We start from the raw sequence: 17,734 nt of genomic DNA on the forward strand, positions 1-17,734 counted from the left end.
TGCTATATGGTTTCTTCCTCTTTTTGAGGGTTAATGTTGTTTAGAAATCGTTGTAATTGTGTTTTTGATTAACCTTTATGAGTTGCTTTATTCAAATCGAATAAAGATTAATGACTTGGGTCCTGCGACAGCAATCTGTACTGATGGAGATTGGTTTTCTAGCATTGGCTCTTTTTTATCCAACATATTTTTAATCATTTAAACAATTTGATATATTGGATATTGAAATTCCCCTCCAATGCAAAACGTACTGTTTGGGGTTTGATGGGTGTGTTTTCGTAGTAGAACATGCATGATATGTATTTTTCCTTCTGAGCAAAAATCACTACAGTGGTCGTGCAAAGCATCCTACAAAAACAAAGAGCATTATTGGTAATGCAGGGATGCAGGCTCACCAGAGTTTGAGTGATCATTCACTTCCAAGGGGAACTTTCCACCAGAGCAACTCCAGCAGTCCGCTTACCGAGCAGGGTGCGGACAAGCAGGTTTGGCATCAATGATAAAAGACTCTAGAACTCGTTATGAACTAAGCCGTTTGCTCTCAGGAATACTAGAAGGATTTCTGTGAGCCTCCTTCTCTTGGCTATATCTTCCCTCCACTCCAGCACACTGTTTATGAACTTTTCAATTTTGTGAAGTATTTAGGCGTGAATCTGGGTGTATGGTTCCCTTCTTACGTACACACTCTTTCACTTGAAAAGTGTGGTGTGTCGGCATTCTGTGCCAAAAGAGATTGTGGGGCCTTTGGTCTTGTTCATGGGTTGTGGGCATTTCATTGGAGACGTGATTCTGGGCATTGGCTCCCACAAGAGATCATCAATTGTGGTTCTTAGGATAGATTATGTGCATTGGATGCTGGAAGAAATTATGTCAGTTTCACCACAGATGTTTATAGAGGCTAAGAATCTCAGAGGGCATTGCAATAGATTTTCCCCGGAGTACCTTATGGACCTAGATCTCCAGATGATATTATGGCCTCTGGCTGTGCACTTAAGCCTGTGCCTTGTGGATCACAGATTAGATTTGGAGTGCTTGATCCTGCTACTACTACTTACTACATTTGTATATCGCCTAATATCTGAGGGCCGCTGAGCACTATTTAATGAAGCATACTTAAACATAGTGTTCACTGATGTTTTTGTGGTTTGTGCATCCCTTTGGGGATTTAAGTAATTGATCCCAGATCATTTTGTGTGCTGTGGATCCCAGAGGGAGCTGCGTACATTAGACTGCAGATAATTTAGTTCCCAAATTATATCATAGGGTAACTGTTATCTTAAACCTTATATGATATTTTGGCCTATGGCTCCTTTGGGTGATTGAGGGCATTGCATCCAGGAGCATCTTGACATAGGTGTGTCCCGGAGTACATTATGGGCATTGAACCACATTGATATTACATTATATTACTGGGCCTTAGGAAACGACTGTAGGCACTTTGGGGCATATTATCAAGAACATTATCGCCGCTTTATCGGCAGGAAATTGCCGCTAAAGTGGCGATAATGGGCTTGATAATATATCCTTGTGTATTCCCAGAGCAGCCCAGGTTCTGGTGTTAACCTGGGCTGCTATGGGAATTCCCAGGGCATATGATCAAGACCATTATCGCTGCTTTAGCGGCAATTTCCTGCCGATAAAGAGGCGATAATTTTATTGCCTGTTCTTGATAATATGCCCCTGGATTCCAGAGGAGATTGGTATCTGTGGATCCCAAATCAGATATTAGCCATGGCCTGGGAGACTGTGATGCTGGCTGGGCGGTCTTTAGGAGTACAGTTGTGGGAATTAAGAGACTACATTACCTACCCTGGGAAATCATTTCTGAATCTGATATAATAAAATACTTCTAAAGAATCGCTTCTCAATCTCATGCATTCAAAAATACGTCTCTGAAATACTTAGGCATAGCCACTTTTTAATATGATGCATGCACAATACATCTCTGAAATACTTCGCCAGCATCCCTTTCAAAGCTGATGCATACAAAATACATCTATCTCCTAAATGCTTAGACAGGATCAGTTCTAAATCGTATGCATACAAAAATACATCTTTTAAATACGTGAACACAGCTCTTTCAGGTCTAATTCGGGTGCATACAAAAATACACCTCTGAAATCCCTCGGCAGATTCACTTTGATTCATTCTGATGCACAAAAAATACAACTTTGAAATACATAGGCAGATTCACTTCTTAATCTGATGCTTATAAATTATATGTCTGAAACAATTGGGCAGAATCACATCGAAATCGGATGCATTAAAAAATAAATCCCTCAAATACTTGGGCTCTCACTTTTAAATCTGATGTATACAAACTTTCATCCCTGAAATATTTGGGCAGAAGCACTGAAGATCAAGCACAGTCATTATAGGTGTAAACCTGATGACTGTAAATGATTCCAGGTGTCAATGTTAGTCGGGGATGATAGAATGTCCTGTAGGTTTCGCATTCTTTGAATTTGTGTCCTAGATTTATGAGAAGTAGGTAAATATTCGAAATAAAGAACAGGGTGGCTGAGCCAATTTTGATAGTACACTATTACACCCAAAAGCTAATAACAGTGAGAAAAATTCAATCAATGCTGTTCGTCGGCACATGAAGGAGGACACACATTTGTTCCAAAAGTGTGAAATGGAAAAACCCACTCAGAGCCTCAGAAAGAGGCATAATCCTGCCCCATTTGAACATCACGCATTCTCCAATTCATGCCTTACCTGTAAGTGTACACAGGTGACAAAACCTGGTCTGCTCTCCGGTTAGATACCCTATAACTCCACAGACTGGACTGGAGGTGCTTCTGTTTCCCAGGTGTGCCCTTTTATTCTCTTCTTCATTCCTCCTCCCTCCCACGTATCAACATTAATAATTAAAAATAAAATCGCGTTTGTCCCACCCTGTCCTACAAATAGTCTCATCCCTCCTGTCCTCGCCTGGAATGTGGCTGGTGCAGTTGGTGTCCTAGATTTTACAGAAGAGGTAATTACTGGGATCAGTCTAGTTGACTTAATTTCTGGGTGTGACAAATTACTAATTTTCACTCCACCCTTTGTTTCCTTTTTCTTATGCGTATTTGCAGTCTATGTTGTTGCACAGCGAACCTGCTCAATCACAAAGCTACATCCATGCCATCAGACCCGATTCAGGCAGGAAACTCCCGAGCTCTCAAGCAAACAATTGTTTAATTTAAGCTGTCTCCCACCTGAAATTGCCTCTGTTTCAATGTTAGTGAATGGGGAAAATAAATTCTTCCGATTTTATTTCACTATGGGCCTTTTTACTGTGTCGAAATGTTGGCATGTATGAAGCTATCAACTTTTCAAAGATCAATTGAGGACTTACCATGTTTAGATGCTTGTTTCAAATCATTTCGGATAATTGATCATTGCGGAAGACAAATTTAGGAAAATGTTGAAAACCATGAATATCGGAATGGACAAAGGGCTTCTTTCTGAGGTAGGTAGTCTTTCCTAATGTGTGCAAATGATTAAAGAACTGTGAAACAAGGTGTCTATCTCACTTTGGACTTTGTGCCGGTTAGAAATAGGTTTTTGGTTGTAGCTGTATGCACCCTCTCCAACCAGGAACCACCACTCTAGTCAGGGTAAGCTAGATACACACTGAAAGATATCCTGTGCTCACTCTCTGATAGCTTGGCACAGAGCAGTCAGGATTATCTTAAGAGGCAATGTGTAAAGTATTTGTGAAACACACTCGCACAATAACACAATGAATACACCACAAAAAGACTCCACACAGGTTTAGAACAATAGATTATTATATTCTGAGCAAAACAAGACCAAAATAAAAAAAATACAATGTTTAGAAGTTGAGATACTGAATTTTTCAAAGAATGAATGAAGTATGTTGTTTAAAAGCAAGCAGCACTAAAAAGGTTACATTCTTTTTATTTATTTTTTTATTTTGAAAGTTTTATATAGCGCGAACCAGATCTTTGCAGATATCAGAGCGCTTTACAGAGTATACATAACAGGCCATTAGATATGGCGTACTTGCGGGTAATAAGTGGGGAGGGGTAAGCATAGGAGGGAGCATAGTAAAACAGTTACATCAATAATGCAAGTGGTACAAATAGGTGAAGGCATATACCGCCAGGCAAGTCAACAGCACAAGAAATACAAACAAACAAAGTGATCGAACAGATAATACTGATCGGTGCAGCGAATTTAGAAACCGCTGTCAAATTCAAATCATCTTTATTCGGTTTCCATTTTTTTGAAAGCCATAAAAGTACATGAAAACACAATAAAATATTAAAAAAACATTCATTCTGTATCAAACAGTGTCTTGAGAGCGCATTTTTAGCAGTCCATCTTGTATCAAAAGAGGCTTCTCAATCGGAATTCATAAGTTCATTCGGTGCCTAATACATAATTTAAGATACTGTGCAATAGATTTGGTCATCAGATTATTTTCCAAAAATTGTAATACCAAGTAGGCAGGGCGACATTTGCGAATTTTAAATTATCCACCGCCTGCGTAGTGGCGTATAAAATTTACAAAAGAGGAGGACGTGAATTGTAGACTGTAGGGACATTTGGTCACAGGGGCACACAGAAATATTATGTGACCAGTCATTCTGGTTAGGAAATAAAACCATGTAATGGTATAAGTTAAACCTGAAACGAGTAAGAAGATATTTTTCATACTGGGTTAAATCATACTGCAAGTACGGTTGGATGGTGGGGACAAGCTGTATTAGTAAACATTGTTGAACTGATGGCTTCCCTATTTCACTCAACAACCGTAATTGAGATAGGTGCGACAGACAAAGTATTTTTAGTTCTTTTTTCGATATGTCTGTTACTCATAAGGGGTCATCAAAAAATCTTGCGAAACCAATGTCTGTAAGAAAGGATTTCACGTAGACCAGCCAATTTATCTTTATCATGTTGTCAAGTTTCATACAGTCCAGAATTATTGTTCTTGTAAGCTGGCATTGGTCCGTTGCCCAGATTCTGCGCCATAGCATAATCGGTTGGATTTTAATGATGTCGGAAATATAATCCACTCCGAGTTCAAGGTGACATCCAAATGTAGTTGTGCTTTTTGGCAAAGCCAATAAAAATCTTAAGAAAGAATTTTCGACTTTTTGTAACTGTTCTACTTTTGTCATTCCCCAGACCCCTGCTCCAAAGGTATATTTACAACAAGGGGTGGTGAGGGACAGAGTCTCTGAATTAAGCAGAATACTCTCACCCAGTCAAAAGATCAGGGCTAGATCCAACACCGTTTTTTAGCTCATTGCACCATCCCAGTTTCAGAACCTGGCTGTATGCAAATTAGTCTGTTCCTGTCCCAGTGCATGATGGGAACAGGGCAAACCAAACTACAAAAGCCAATTCTTACACTGGGAAGGAAACAAGCTTCCGGGGACCGGTTTCTGGCATTACAGCCGTCTTCGGCCCGGCTTGCTTGAATCCTGATGGTGCAATGAGCAAGGGACTCATGTCTGAGTATACCCTTCCACGCTTAGGGTGGACAAAAATATTTACAACAAGGGGTGGTGAGGGACAGAGTCTCTGAATTAAGCAGAATACTCTCACCCAGTCAAAAGATCAGGGCTAGATCCAACACCGTTTTTTAGCTCATTGCACCATCCCAGTTTCAGAACCTGGCTGTATGCAAATTAGTCTGTTCCTGTCCCAGTGCATGATGGGAACAGGGCAAACCAAACTACAAAAGCCAATTCTTACACTGGGAAGGAAACAAGCTTCCGGGGACCGGTTTCTGGCATTACAGCCGTCTTCGGCCCGGCTTGCTTGAATCCTGATGGTGCAATGAGCAAGGGACTCATGTCTGAGTATACCCTTCCACGCTTAGGGTGGACAAAAATATTTACAACAAGGGGTGGTGAGGGACAGAGTCTCTGAATTAAGCAGAATACTCTCACCCAGTCAAAAGATCAGGGCTAGATCCAACACCGTTTTTTAGCTCATTGCACCATCCCAGTTTCAGAACCTGGCTGTATGCAAATTAGTCTGTTCCTGTCCCAGTGCATGATGGGAACAGGGCAAACCAAACTACAAAAGCCAATTCTTACACTGGGAAGGAAACAAGCTTCCGGGGACCGGTTTCTGGCATTACAGCCGTCTTCGGCCCGGCTTGCTTGAATCCTGATGGTGCAATGAGCAAGGGACTCATGTCTGAGTATACCCTTCCACGCTTAGGGTGGACAAAAATATTTACAACAAGGGGTGGTGAGGGACAGAGTCTCTGAATTAAGCAGAATACTCTCACCCAGTCAAAAGATCAGGGCTAGATCCAACACCGTTTTTTAGCTCATTGCACCATCCCAGTTTCAGAACCTGGCTGTATGCAAATTAGTCTGTTCCTGTCCCAGTGCATGATGGGAACAGGGCAAACCAAACTACAAAAGCCAATTCTTACACTGGGAAGGAAACAAGCTTCCGGGGACCGGTTTCTGGCATTACAGCCGTCTTCGGCCCGGCTTGCTTGAATCCTGATGGTGCAATGAGCAAGGGACTCATGTCTGAGTATACCCTTCCACGCTTAGGGTGGACAAAAATATTTACAACAAGGGGTGGTGAGGGACAGAGTCTCTGAATTAAGCAGAATACTCTCACCCAGTCAAAAGATCAGGGCTAGATCCAACACCGTTTTTTAGCTCATTGCACCATCCCAGTTTCAGAACCTGGCTGTATGCAAATTAGTCTGTTCCTGTCCCAGTGCATGATGGGAACAGGGCAAACCAAACTACAAAAGCCAATTCTTACACTGGGAAGGAAACAAGCTTTCGGGGACCGGTTTCTGGCATTACAGCCGTCTTCGGCCCGGCTTGCTTGAATCCTGATGGTGCAATGAGCAAGGGACTCATGTCTGAGTATACCCTTCCACGCTTAGGGTGGACAAAAATATTTACAACAAGGGGTGGTGAGGGACAGAGTCTCTGAATTAAGCAGAATACTCTCACCCAGTCAAAAGATCAGGGCTAGATCCAACACCGTTTTTTAGCTCATTGCACCATCCCAGTTTCAGAACCTGGCTGTATGCAAATTAGTCTGTTCCTGTCCCAGTGCATGATGGGAACAGGGCAAACCAAACTACAAAAGCCAATTCTTACACTGGGAAGGAAACAAGCTTCCGGGGACCGGTTTCTGGCATTACAGCCGTCTTCGGCCTGGCTTGCTTGAATCCTGATGGTGCAATGAGCAAGGGACTCATGTCTGAGTATACCCTTCCACGCTTAGGGTGGACAAAAATATTTACAACAAGGGGTGGTGAGGGACAGAGTCTCTGAATTAAGCAGAATACTCTCACCCAGTCAAAAGATCAGGGCTAGATCCAACACCGTTTTTTAGCTCATTGCACCATCCCAGTTTCAGAACCTGGCTGTATGCAAATTAGTCTGTTCCTGTCCCAGTGCATGATGGGAACAGGGCAAACCAAACTACAAAAGCCAATTCTTACACTGGGAAGGAAACAAGCTTCCGGGGACCGGTTTCTGGCATTACAGCCGTCTTCGGCCCGGCTTGCTTGAATCCTGATGGTGCAATGAGCAAGGGACTCATGTCTGAGTATACCCTTCCACGCTTAGGGTGGACAAAAATATTTACAACAAGGGGTGGTGAGGGACAGAGTCTCTGAATTAAGCAGAATACTCTCACCCAGTCAAAAGATCAGGGCTAGATCCAACACCGTTTTTTAGCTCATTGCACCATCCCAGTTTCAGAACCTGGCTGTATGCAAATTAGTCTGTTCCTGTCCCAGTGCATGATGGGAACAGGGCAAACCAAACTACAAAAGCCAATTCTTACACTGGGAAGGAAACAAGCTTCCGGGGACCGGTTTCTGGCATTACAGCCGTCTTCGGCCCGGCTTGCTTGAATCCTGATGGTGCAATGAGCAAGGGACTCATGTCTGAGTATACCCTTCCACGCTTAGGGTGGACAAAAATATTTACAACAAGGGGTGGTGAAGGAGTGGTGCTCCAAAGGTGGCTGTGCTAATGCATTTAGCATTGTATATCTTAATCATCTCGGCCGGTGGTCTTTTACCGAGACGTAGAGAGAAGGCCTTTAGTGCACCGACTGTTCTTATAAGGGCCAGTTTTCGGGAATTAACCGCTTCTTTCCAATTAAATGCCTCGTCAATGGTGATGCCTAAATAAGGGTACGTGTTTGTTCTTTCGAGCGGTAGGTTATCCACATAGATTTTCTTTACTTTTTTACCCTTGGTACCGGCGTGCATCACGTATGTTTTCTTTATGTTGACTTTTAGATTCAGGCTGGTCATAAAAGAGCAATAGTTATTTAAAGCCCGTTGAAGCTGGACTGGAGTTTGGACAAGAATTACCGCGTCGTCGGCGTATAATAATGCTGGAATCTGCCGACGACCGGCTTCTGGGAAATCTTTTACATCCTTTAACATTGCAGCCTCTAGACCGTTAGTGTAAAGCGTGAATAGGAAAGGGGCCAGCACGCAGCCTTGTCTGACCCCCTTCTGTATTGGAAAACTGTCAGTTAATTGTCCACCTATCCCAAATCTAACCCTACCCGTGGCTCCGGTGTATAATTCACGGAGAAAGTCGACTATAGGTGGTTCAATCCCCATTTGCAGCATTATAGACCAAAGTTTTGAGTGTTCTACACAGTCAAACGCTGCTGTGAGGTCAACGTAAACCATATGTAGGCAAGATCTTTTTGCATTTATGTATTTTCCAGCCAGTAATGTTAAATTTAGGACTTGGTCCACTGTGCTCAGTCCTGTCCTAAACCCATATTGTAGGTCTGAGAGTGCCCCATGTTCTTTTGACCACTCCTGGAGTCGATCAAGAAGTATGCGCCCTGCCATTTTTCCGATCGAGTCCAGGAGGGAGATGGGACGGTAACAGGAGGGGCTGTCTCTGTTACCCTTCTTAAATATGGGGACGAGTGTCGAGGTAGACCAAGAATCAGGGAGATCAGTCTCCTTCGCCGCGTTTAATACTTTGGTGAGAAGGGGGGACCATAGGTCGGGTAGGAATTTATATAAGTCCATCGGAACCGAGTCTGGTCCTGGTGCTTTGCCAGATTTAGCACTCTTTATAGCCTTCGTCGTTTCATTGATTGTGAAATGAATTGCGAGTGGGTATTTCACCAGCGGAAGGGGGTCCGGGGGAGTTGAGTCTGTAAGTTTGTTCTCTCTAAAGACCCCTGAGAAGTGGTGCACCCAGTCCTCTGCGTTTATGGCGACATCCAAAGAAGGATCGTCATTATTTTCTGTTAAAAAGGGAGTTTTTACTATCTGCCAAAAAGCAGCACTATCTTTTAAAGTACTGCTTTTTAATAGTTCGGTCCAAAGATTTGCTTGTAGTTCCTTTTTTCTTTGTCTGATTGCCAGCATATAAACCTTCCTTAATTTGATTACTTCTTCTCTATTTCTTTTTTTTTTGGCTAGAGCCCTCTTTAAGTCCGAATAGGCTTTTGTACAATCCGTGTTGAACCATCCCTTTCTTATAGTCTTGTTTTGTTTGTTGGGCTTGGTTAATTCGTTTCTTATATTTTTCACGATTTCATAATAATTGTTCATAATCTCTGTTGAAGTAGTGGAAGGGTCTAGGCACTTGTCTATTTCGTTTCTACATATTTTGATTATTCTTGAATTAATGATTTCCGGGTCTATTTTGCTCCATTTTAAGGTGTAGCCGTTTAATCTGTCCAGTGTTATTGCTTCCTGATGGAGCAAGCTAGAATGGGCCTTATCTGTTTTCTTTCGGTGATCGAGTTCTTGATAGGTCCGTCTGAGTGGAAAATGGTTGCTTAATGCGTGATTATGCACCTCAAAGGTCTTAATACGTTGAGCTTTATTATTGGATACTAGTATGTAGTCTATTAGAGTTTCAAAACCTCTGCCATGAAAGGTTGGAGTAAATTGGGTTATGGGCATCTTTATCATGTTGGCGAATCCTATATCTAGTTCAGTCATGATGGCCTGAATGTTGTTGCCTTCTGTGGTATGGGTAAAGTGAGTTAAGCAATTTCCTTCTTCGTCTGTAATCCCACAGATGGAGGTGTCGCTTCTATTACATAAGTGGAGGTTGAAGTCTCCTCCCCAAATTATTGTATGTGAGTCCTTAGCGTATTTTGTTTTAAGATCGTTGGTCTGATTAGAAATTTCGTTTATGACCTTGATCAACTCCGTCGGGCTCATGTTGTTGTAGAAATTTATGATAGTATAAACCTCTTGATTAGTTCTTCGAATGTTAAGGATCTGAAAGTTCTGATGTAATATTACAGGAGTTGTTTCACAGCAAGGCCAGAGGTTGGAAATGTATATTGTTAGGCCTCCTTTGCTTCTCCCTGAATTAGATCTTGTTGCTTGGGAGAAGTATGTTTTGTAACCCAGGAGATGAATTGGGTCATTAAGCCATGTCTCCTGGAGACAAATTACGTCATTCAAGTCAGACAGTTCACGGAAGCTTTTTTCAGAATATTTGGTCCCTAGCCCCGCGACATTCCAAAATAGCACCCTCTTGTCAGGGTTTTCTGCAGTAGCGGCTGATATCGTTTTCAGAACACTAGTTTCTTCGAATTGACTAGGTTGTAATTCAGATGTCGAATTTAGAGCGTTTACCTGCGCCCTTGGGGCGATTTGTAACTCTGTCGAGGGTCTAGTATGAGCCTTGAGAGGATATTTCGGCTCTTGTATCATGATGTGCTTCTGTGATGGTGGTCAATCGACCATCTCTAAGCAACTGTAGCTGTTGAAAGTTGGTATTCCTCCCCATGGTTCTCTGTATGGTAATTGCTGAGCCCTCCTGCCATAGGTATTCCAATCACCCCTGTCTTTGTGATCATGCCCCCATTCTCCCTGGGACCAGCCTCTTTGATTATTTCCATAACCCCAATCACCCTGGTTCCAGCTTCTCTGCCCATAATCAGATTGGTTCCAAGACCAGTTTGAGGGCCAGTTAGGGTCCTCAAAACGATGACCTTGTCGGGGGTAAAAAAAGGATAGGCGTTTTACGTTTATTCCTCCACTATTTCCCAGTGAGTCCCAAGCGCATATGTGATCCACAGCACGGGGATTTTCAAAGTTGACTATTATACAGTCACCTGGAATTGTTTTTGGTTGGTGACCTATCCATGAGGCCCTTCTCACCGTAGTGATTCTAGTAATATAGTTGTGCTGATTAGGTCTGTTAATGTTCAGCCAGTGACGGGTTTTATTTAGTAGGGACCAGGTTGGTTCGTCTGTGTCATTACTTAGTTCTGGGACCCCTGTTAGGATAGCTACGAAAGGGGCTGCCTCCGGTGGGAGGTTTACTGGTTTAGGCCATCTTTTTTTTAAACGTTCAGGTTTGTTGTTATACCTCTGTGACTGGTCATGTTGGGGACTGGTTAGTGCTAATGGTCTAGGGGGGACATTTACTGCGGGAGCATTTACTGGTGGTTGATTTTGTATGCCTGAAGCTAATTTGGGGGGTTCTTGGGGGTCTTAGTTTTTGGTAAGGAAGATGAATTATTTAAATTTTTCACGGGATCTCCAGTTTTTGCGATTAAAGTATTTGTTATAGCCTTATTGTTAGCTGGTTGTTTTGAGTTATTAGTAGAATTTGCGTTATTAAATGCTTTTTTTGGTCCTACCGGGTTTGGGAGAACTTGAGTTCTTAGATTTGGGGGTATTTTTGAGGTAGCAGTTAATATCGCTACTTGCTTCTCTATTATTTCTAGGCTTTTTTTAATAGGTTGTAGCTGGTATTTGACTATTTCAGCTATTTCTTTAAACAGTGAGGATTGTGTATCGACATTGTTGAAAGTTCTTACTGAGGGTGGAACTGAATTTTCATTATGGGTCTGGATGAAGTTAGCACCGTCATTATGGTTTTCAACTATGACTACGTCAGAGTTAGTATTACTGTTAATTTCAGTGACTTCGGTAAATTTGGTGTTGATCAGACTTTGCTCTTTATTTAACTCACAGGATTTTGAATGTAAATTAAATTCAGAGATTGCGGTATCTTTGTTGTCAGGATTTTTTGAGTGTGTTCCTTTATGTTGCGGCTGTTTCGGGATTGCTCCTTCCCTTATCCCTCTTATTTCACTCTGTGTGAGTTCATTTTGCAATAACTGCGGGCTTGCAAAGATGTCAGGGGTTTGCTCAAGACCCTGAGTCAATGGTGAGTCTGATAATTGTGAAGATACTGAGAGGTCAACTGAGTTAGGAATTGCATGAATGTCCCCGTGTGTTTCCAACATGGTTATATTTTGTGGTTGTGCATTTGGCGTTCGTGCCTGTGCTATCAGACCCATTGACGAGCGTCTTGCTTGGTCTAATTCGTAGGAGACTTGTCGGTCAATCAGCATTACTGTTTGATCGATGGTTTGATTCACTTTCGTAATGAATTGATCTATGGGGCCTACTGAGCACGCCATATTTTTAAGTGTTTTGCTCCGGGAGCCCCTTGAAGACATTGTGTGTAGATTGACAGGGCAAATGACAGATGTCGGTTTACTCAAAGTTATAGATCGTGAATACTGTGTAATCCCTCCCCGGGTGGCGTAATGTTCCTTTCTTGGGAGTTTACCTTATAGTAGTTGTTGGGGGGTGGGCCCAGCCCAGTCCTCTCCGGTCTGTGACGGGCTAGGACGGGCCCACCCTTGGCCCAGGCTTCGCCCCGGGCTACGACCCGCGCGCGTCCCACGGTGCGTGTTATTGGACTTGCTTAAATTCACAAAGGAAGAGTAGAGGCGTGGCACTGGGAGGGGGCGCGGCGCGGGCGGGAAGAGGAACCAGCTGTTGATGGTGAATGCTGGTCCTCGCAGTCCCGGGGGCCGCGCCTCTCACCTCCTCTGCGGCCACGGAGATGGTCTGTTACTCCTACAGGTTTCTGTGGTTGTAGAAAGGCTGGAAAGCTACTCCTGTAGCAAAGGGCGATATCTGGCAGATCAGGAACACCTCTGACGAGCGGCTCCCGCGCAGCGGGGGCCGCGAGAGGTAAAGAACGGTCAGCGAGAGGCGTGGCACTGGGAGGGGGCGCGGCTCGGGCGGGAAGAGGAACCAGCTGTTGATGGTGAATGCTGGTCCTCGCAGTCCCGGGGGCCGCGCCTCTCACCTCCTCTGCGGCCACGGAGATGGTCTGTTACACGCACAGGTTTCTGTGATTGTAGAAAGGCTGGAAAGCTACTCCTGTAGCAAAGGGCGATATCTGGCAGATCAGGAACACCTCTGACGAGCGGCACCCGCGCAGCGGGGGCCGCGAGAGGTAAAGAACGGTCAGCGAGAGGCGTGGCACTGGGAGGGGGCGCGGCTCGGGCTGGAAGAGGGACCAGCTGTTGATGGTGAATGCTGGTCCTCGCAGTCCCGGGGGCCGCGCCTCTCACCTCCTCTGCGGCCACGGAGATGGTCTGTTACTCGCACAGGTTTCTGTGGTTGTAGAAAGGCTGGAAAGCTACTCCTGTAGCAAAGGGCGATATCTGGCAGATCAGGAACACCTCTGACGAGCGGCACCGCTGTCAATAGCTCAGGTGTATTTGGCCATGAGTATAGCTTTTACTTCTTTCTTAAAGAGTGTGTTGGATGATATGAGTCTGGTTTCAGGAGGGAGTGAGTTCCAGATCCTGGGTGCCATTCCTGAGAAGGAGCGTTTGTAAGTTTTTTCCTTCCGGAATCTTCAAGGTTTTAGCAGAAGATTGTTTGAGCCTCTAGTGTTTCTCGAGCCGCCAGAGATTGTCAGCTTCTGGGTGAGGTATCCGGGTGAACTCAGGTGAACAGCCTTGTGTGTCATGCAGGCGATTTTCAAATGTATTCTGGCTTCAAAAGGCAGCCAGTTCAGGGATTTCAAGTCAGGGGAGATATGCGAGTGTTTTTTTGACCCAGTGATGAGTCTCGCTGCAGCGTTTAGAGAAGCTCTTAGGGGTGCAGTAGTGGTTAGAGGGAGACCGCAGAGAGCGGTGCTGCCGTATTCTATTCGAGGAATGACTAGTGCTTGTACTGCAGTTTGGAAGTCTTTGGCTGGGAGGAAGGGTTTAAGTCTCCTCAGGGTATTGATTTGGTAGTTCGCTCCCTTAGTTGCCTTGCTGATATGTTGCTGCATGTTGAGATTGGTGTCGAGTGTTATGCCTAAAGATTTTGCTGAGTCCACGATGGTGGGTTGGACATTGAGTGCAGTTAGGTGTTTAAGCCACAGTTGAGTGGTAGAGATCTTCGCGGGAGATCAGAAGGAATTCTGTTTTCAGGGCATTGAGTTTGAGATGATTATCGGCAAGCCAGGATTGGGTGCTTCTGATCGTTGAGTTCAGGAGTAGAATGTCTTTGGGGGATTGTAATTTGAGATATAGTTGGGTGTCATCGGCGTACATGTGAAAGAGTACATTGGATGCTTGTAACAAGGTGGTGAGAGGTTCCATAACTAGGTTGAACAAAGTTGGGGATAGGGATGATCCTTGTGGGACGCCTAACGATACCGGTATTGGCGAGGACATCAGGTTGTTGCTCTTGAATTTCTGCGACCTGTTGTGAAGGAAGGAAGTGAACCACTTGAGAACAGTTCCAGATAGACCCATTCTTGTGTTTAAAAGTTCGAGTAAATTCTCATGTTTGACAGTGTTGAATGCTGAAGATAGATCAAGAAGGATGAGGAGGCAGGTATCATTTTGATCTAGGATTTGAAGGGCGTTGTCTATTATGTGGGTCATGGCAGTTTCTGTACTGTGTCCTGCTCGGAAGCCTGATTGGTGAGGGTTGAGGAGATCAAACCGATCAATGTGTTTAGACAATTGTAGTTGTGCGCATTTTTCCAGGAGTTTGACGAGAGTGGGTATATTGGTAATGGGACGGTAATTGTTTAGATCAGAGGGATCGGCTGTAGGTTTCTTTAGTAGAGGTGTGACTTGACCAATTTTGAGGGAGTCAGGGATGGTTCCTTGTTGAAGTGAGCTGTTGATAATTTGAGTCCAGAGTGGAAGGAGCAAAGGGGTGAAGTCTTTGACAGCGTTAGCAGGGAGGGGGTCCGTGAGGTGATTGGAAGGTTTCAAGGTGCTGAGCAGTTTGCCAATTTCCTCTTCAGAGTAGGTGTCAAAGGATGACCATGTAGCATTGTTTTTTGGATCATTGGGTGCTATGCAGTGGGGTTTGGAGTAAAGGCTTGCGTCAATGAGGAGATCACTTTTTATGTTGTCAGTTTTTTGGATAAAGAAAGCAGCGAATTCTTCACAGGAGGGTGCTTCGCGCCTGGTGCTGAGTGGTTGAGGTTGTTCCTTGGTTTGAGTTCTGATTAGCTCAAACAGTTTTCTCGGGGCGGTTTTTTGCTCGGTCAAGCTGGAGGCTGAAGAAGTCTGATTTTGAGCGCTTTATTTACCTGAAGTAGGCGTTTCTCTTTTCTTTCAGGGTTTTTAGGTGCAGTGCAGAGGGAGCTGATCTCCAGGTGCGCTCTGCCATTCGCACGGCACGTCTATCCTCATTGAGACTCCCGTCGTACCAAGGATTGGAGATTTTAGCAGAGGCTCTTTTTAGCTGCAAGGGTGCAGCCTCAATAATTATTGATGTCATGGCGTTAATATAGTGGTCAGTCAAGGATTGGACGTCCGTGGCGCCGGTAGGAGGGCGTAGGAGGTCGCAGCTACTAGGGGGTAGGGAGTTTGGGTTGAGTTTTTTCAGATCTCTTTTCCAGACTTTAGGCTTGGAGGGGTGCACCGTGTTGAGTTTGACCTTTTCATTGATGAAGAAAGTGACAATATGATGATCTGACCAGTCACAGGGTTGGATAGACTCAAGTTGGATAGCGTCCTCATTGGAGATGATAAGGTCAAGGATAGAGCCTTTCTCGTGGGTCGGGCTGTTGCATAATTGTTTTAGGTCAAGAGCGTTGAGGAAATTTTTAAGGCTATTTACCACCGCATCATTGTGGTCGTTCCAGTGGAGGTTGAAGTCCCCAAGGTATATTTGGGTGTGCTGTCATCTGGAATTGGTTAAGATCATATCCATGATTTGTTGGGCGAAGGTGAGGTTGTCCCTGGGTGGGTGGTAAATGCCGTGAAGAGAGCATATCGGTTTGCCCTCACTGATAATATCGAGGCAGATGTATTCGCAGGAGGTTGGGGAGGGTAGGGAAGGTGCGGTGATTTTCAGAACAGAAAGGTTGTTCCTGTATATGCATGCGATTCCACCACCTATCTTGCCAGACCTGTCAAGTCTGATGATGTGGTAGTTGGGGGGAACCAGAATGTCCATTATAGGTGTAGAAGATTCGGATAGCCAGGTTTCAGTTAGAATGATTAGGTCAAGGTCCAATGTTAGGATGAGATCGGCGATGGCGGAGGAGTGTCTAGAGGCCGATCTGCAGTTGAGGAGAGTGCATTTGAGACGGGGTGTGTCAAGGGAAGTAGAGGGTACTAGTGAGAGGGGGACTTTTCTAAGGTTATTAGGGACGGAAATTCTGTTGTTTAGTGTGGGGGGTCTACGGGGATTAGAATGTATCGTGGGGATGGAGAGGTGTGTGGCGGTTGTGTTGTTTAGGGGAGCTGGGTCATAGGAGAGGAGGAGGGTGAGTGTGTCGAGGTCGGAAAGAGGGTTGCGTGAGCGACGAGGGCGGTTGTTGCGATTGTGGATAGGGATCGCGGTCCACTGTGGGGGGTGTAGGGTGGGAGAGTCGTCCGGAAGGGTGGGAGGCAAGTTGGGAGGGGGGGTGGTGGTGAGTGAGGGGTGTCTGGGGAGTGTGCAGAGTAGTTCTTTGATGGTGTGCATGTCTTCCTTGATGGTGTGAATGTCTTCTTCGAGCTGGAGGAGGGTGGACATAATCTTGTCCAGCGTGGGATAGGCCTTGGTGTTGGGGATGGGCATCAAGGGTGCATGACTGAACTGGGAATGATCGTTCGGGTGGGGGGGTGGGTTGGTGTTCGAGCAGGGCTCCGTGGTGTCAGTGTACGGGTTGGTGTTAGAGAGGGTGGCGGGTTTTGGAGGGATGGGTGTGGATGAAGTAGGGAGTAGGTTGGTGGTGCAGATGAAGGCGTTGGTGACAGGCGGAGAGAGCCGGGTGGAGGTTGAGTGTAAGTTAGTGGTGATGGGGGAGCAGATAGGGTAGTGGGGGCTGAGAGTGGGAGGGGAAATGGGATTGGTGATGGTTCTATTGTGGGGAGGGGGAGTTAAGTTAATAGATGTAGTGAGCTCTGCGTGATTAGTTAGAGGGTGGTAGTGAGGACTGAGAATGGGGGGGGATAAAGGGTTGGATTTGTCGTTATGCGTGTCGTTCTGATGCTGATCGTTCATTAGGTTGCGCTGGGCCAGGGCAAACTCAAAGTCTGGGCTGACCATGAAAGAGTGCCTGCTGGCTACATGACCCACGCAGGCCCCGGTGAACAAAGTACCTTTCCTGGTCGCAAGCAGCAAGATGCGTCGATGTTGAGACCCGCAGGTGCAGGATGCGTCCGTCTTCTCCACACAGTGAAGGTGATGCAACAATTTTGAAGATGGGTGCCGGAGTAAAGAGGCGTTGAGCATTGCGTCGGATTCTGCCACGCAGTCAAGGGGTTGCTTTGATCTCACCAAGCTGCAATGACTGTGTTGCACTGTCTGATGCATTGATCTCTGGAGGCAAAGCAGTGTTCCGAGGTGAAGTGCTAATTTTACTCCCGCAACTGTGATGCACCACTTCAATGCAGACAGGAGATTCGTGTTGCAAGTATCTGGGCTACTTCCAGTGAGCCAGGCACAGGAGCAGGGGTAGAAACTTTGATATCCAGGAGTCTCAAGCAACAGGAGTCAAGCCAA

The sequence above is a fragment of the Lissotriton helveticus genome, chromosome 3_1 (assembly GCF_964261635.1).
Source record: "Lissotriton helveticus chromosome 3_1, aLisHel1.1, whole genome shotgun sequence".
In the NCBI taxonomy this organism is placed as follows: Eukaryota; Metazoa; Chordata; class Amphibia; order Caudata; family Salamandridae; genus Lissotriton; species Lissotriton helveticus.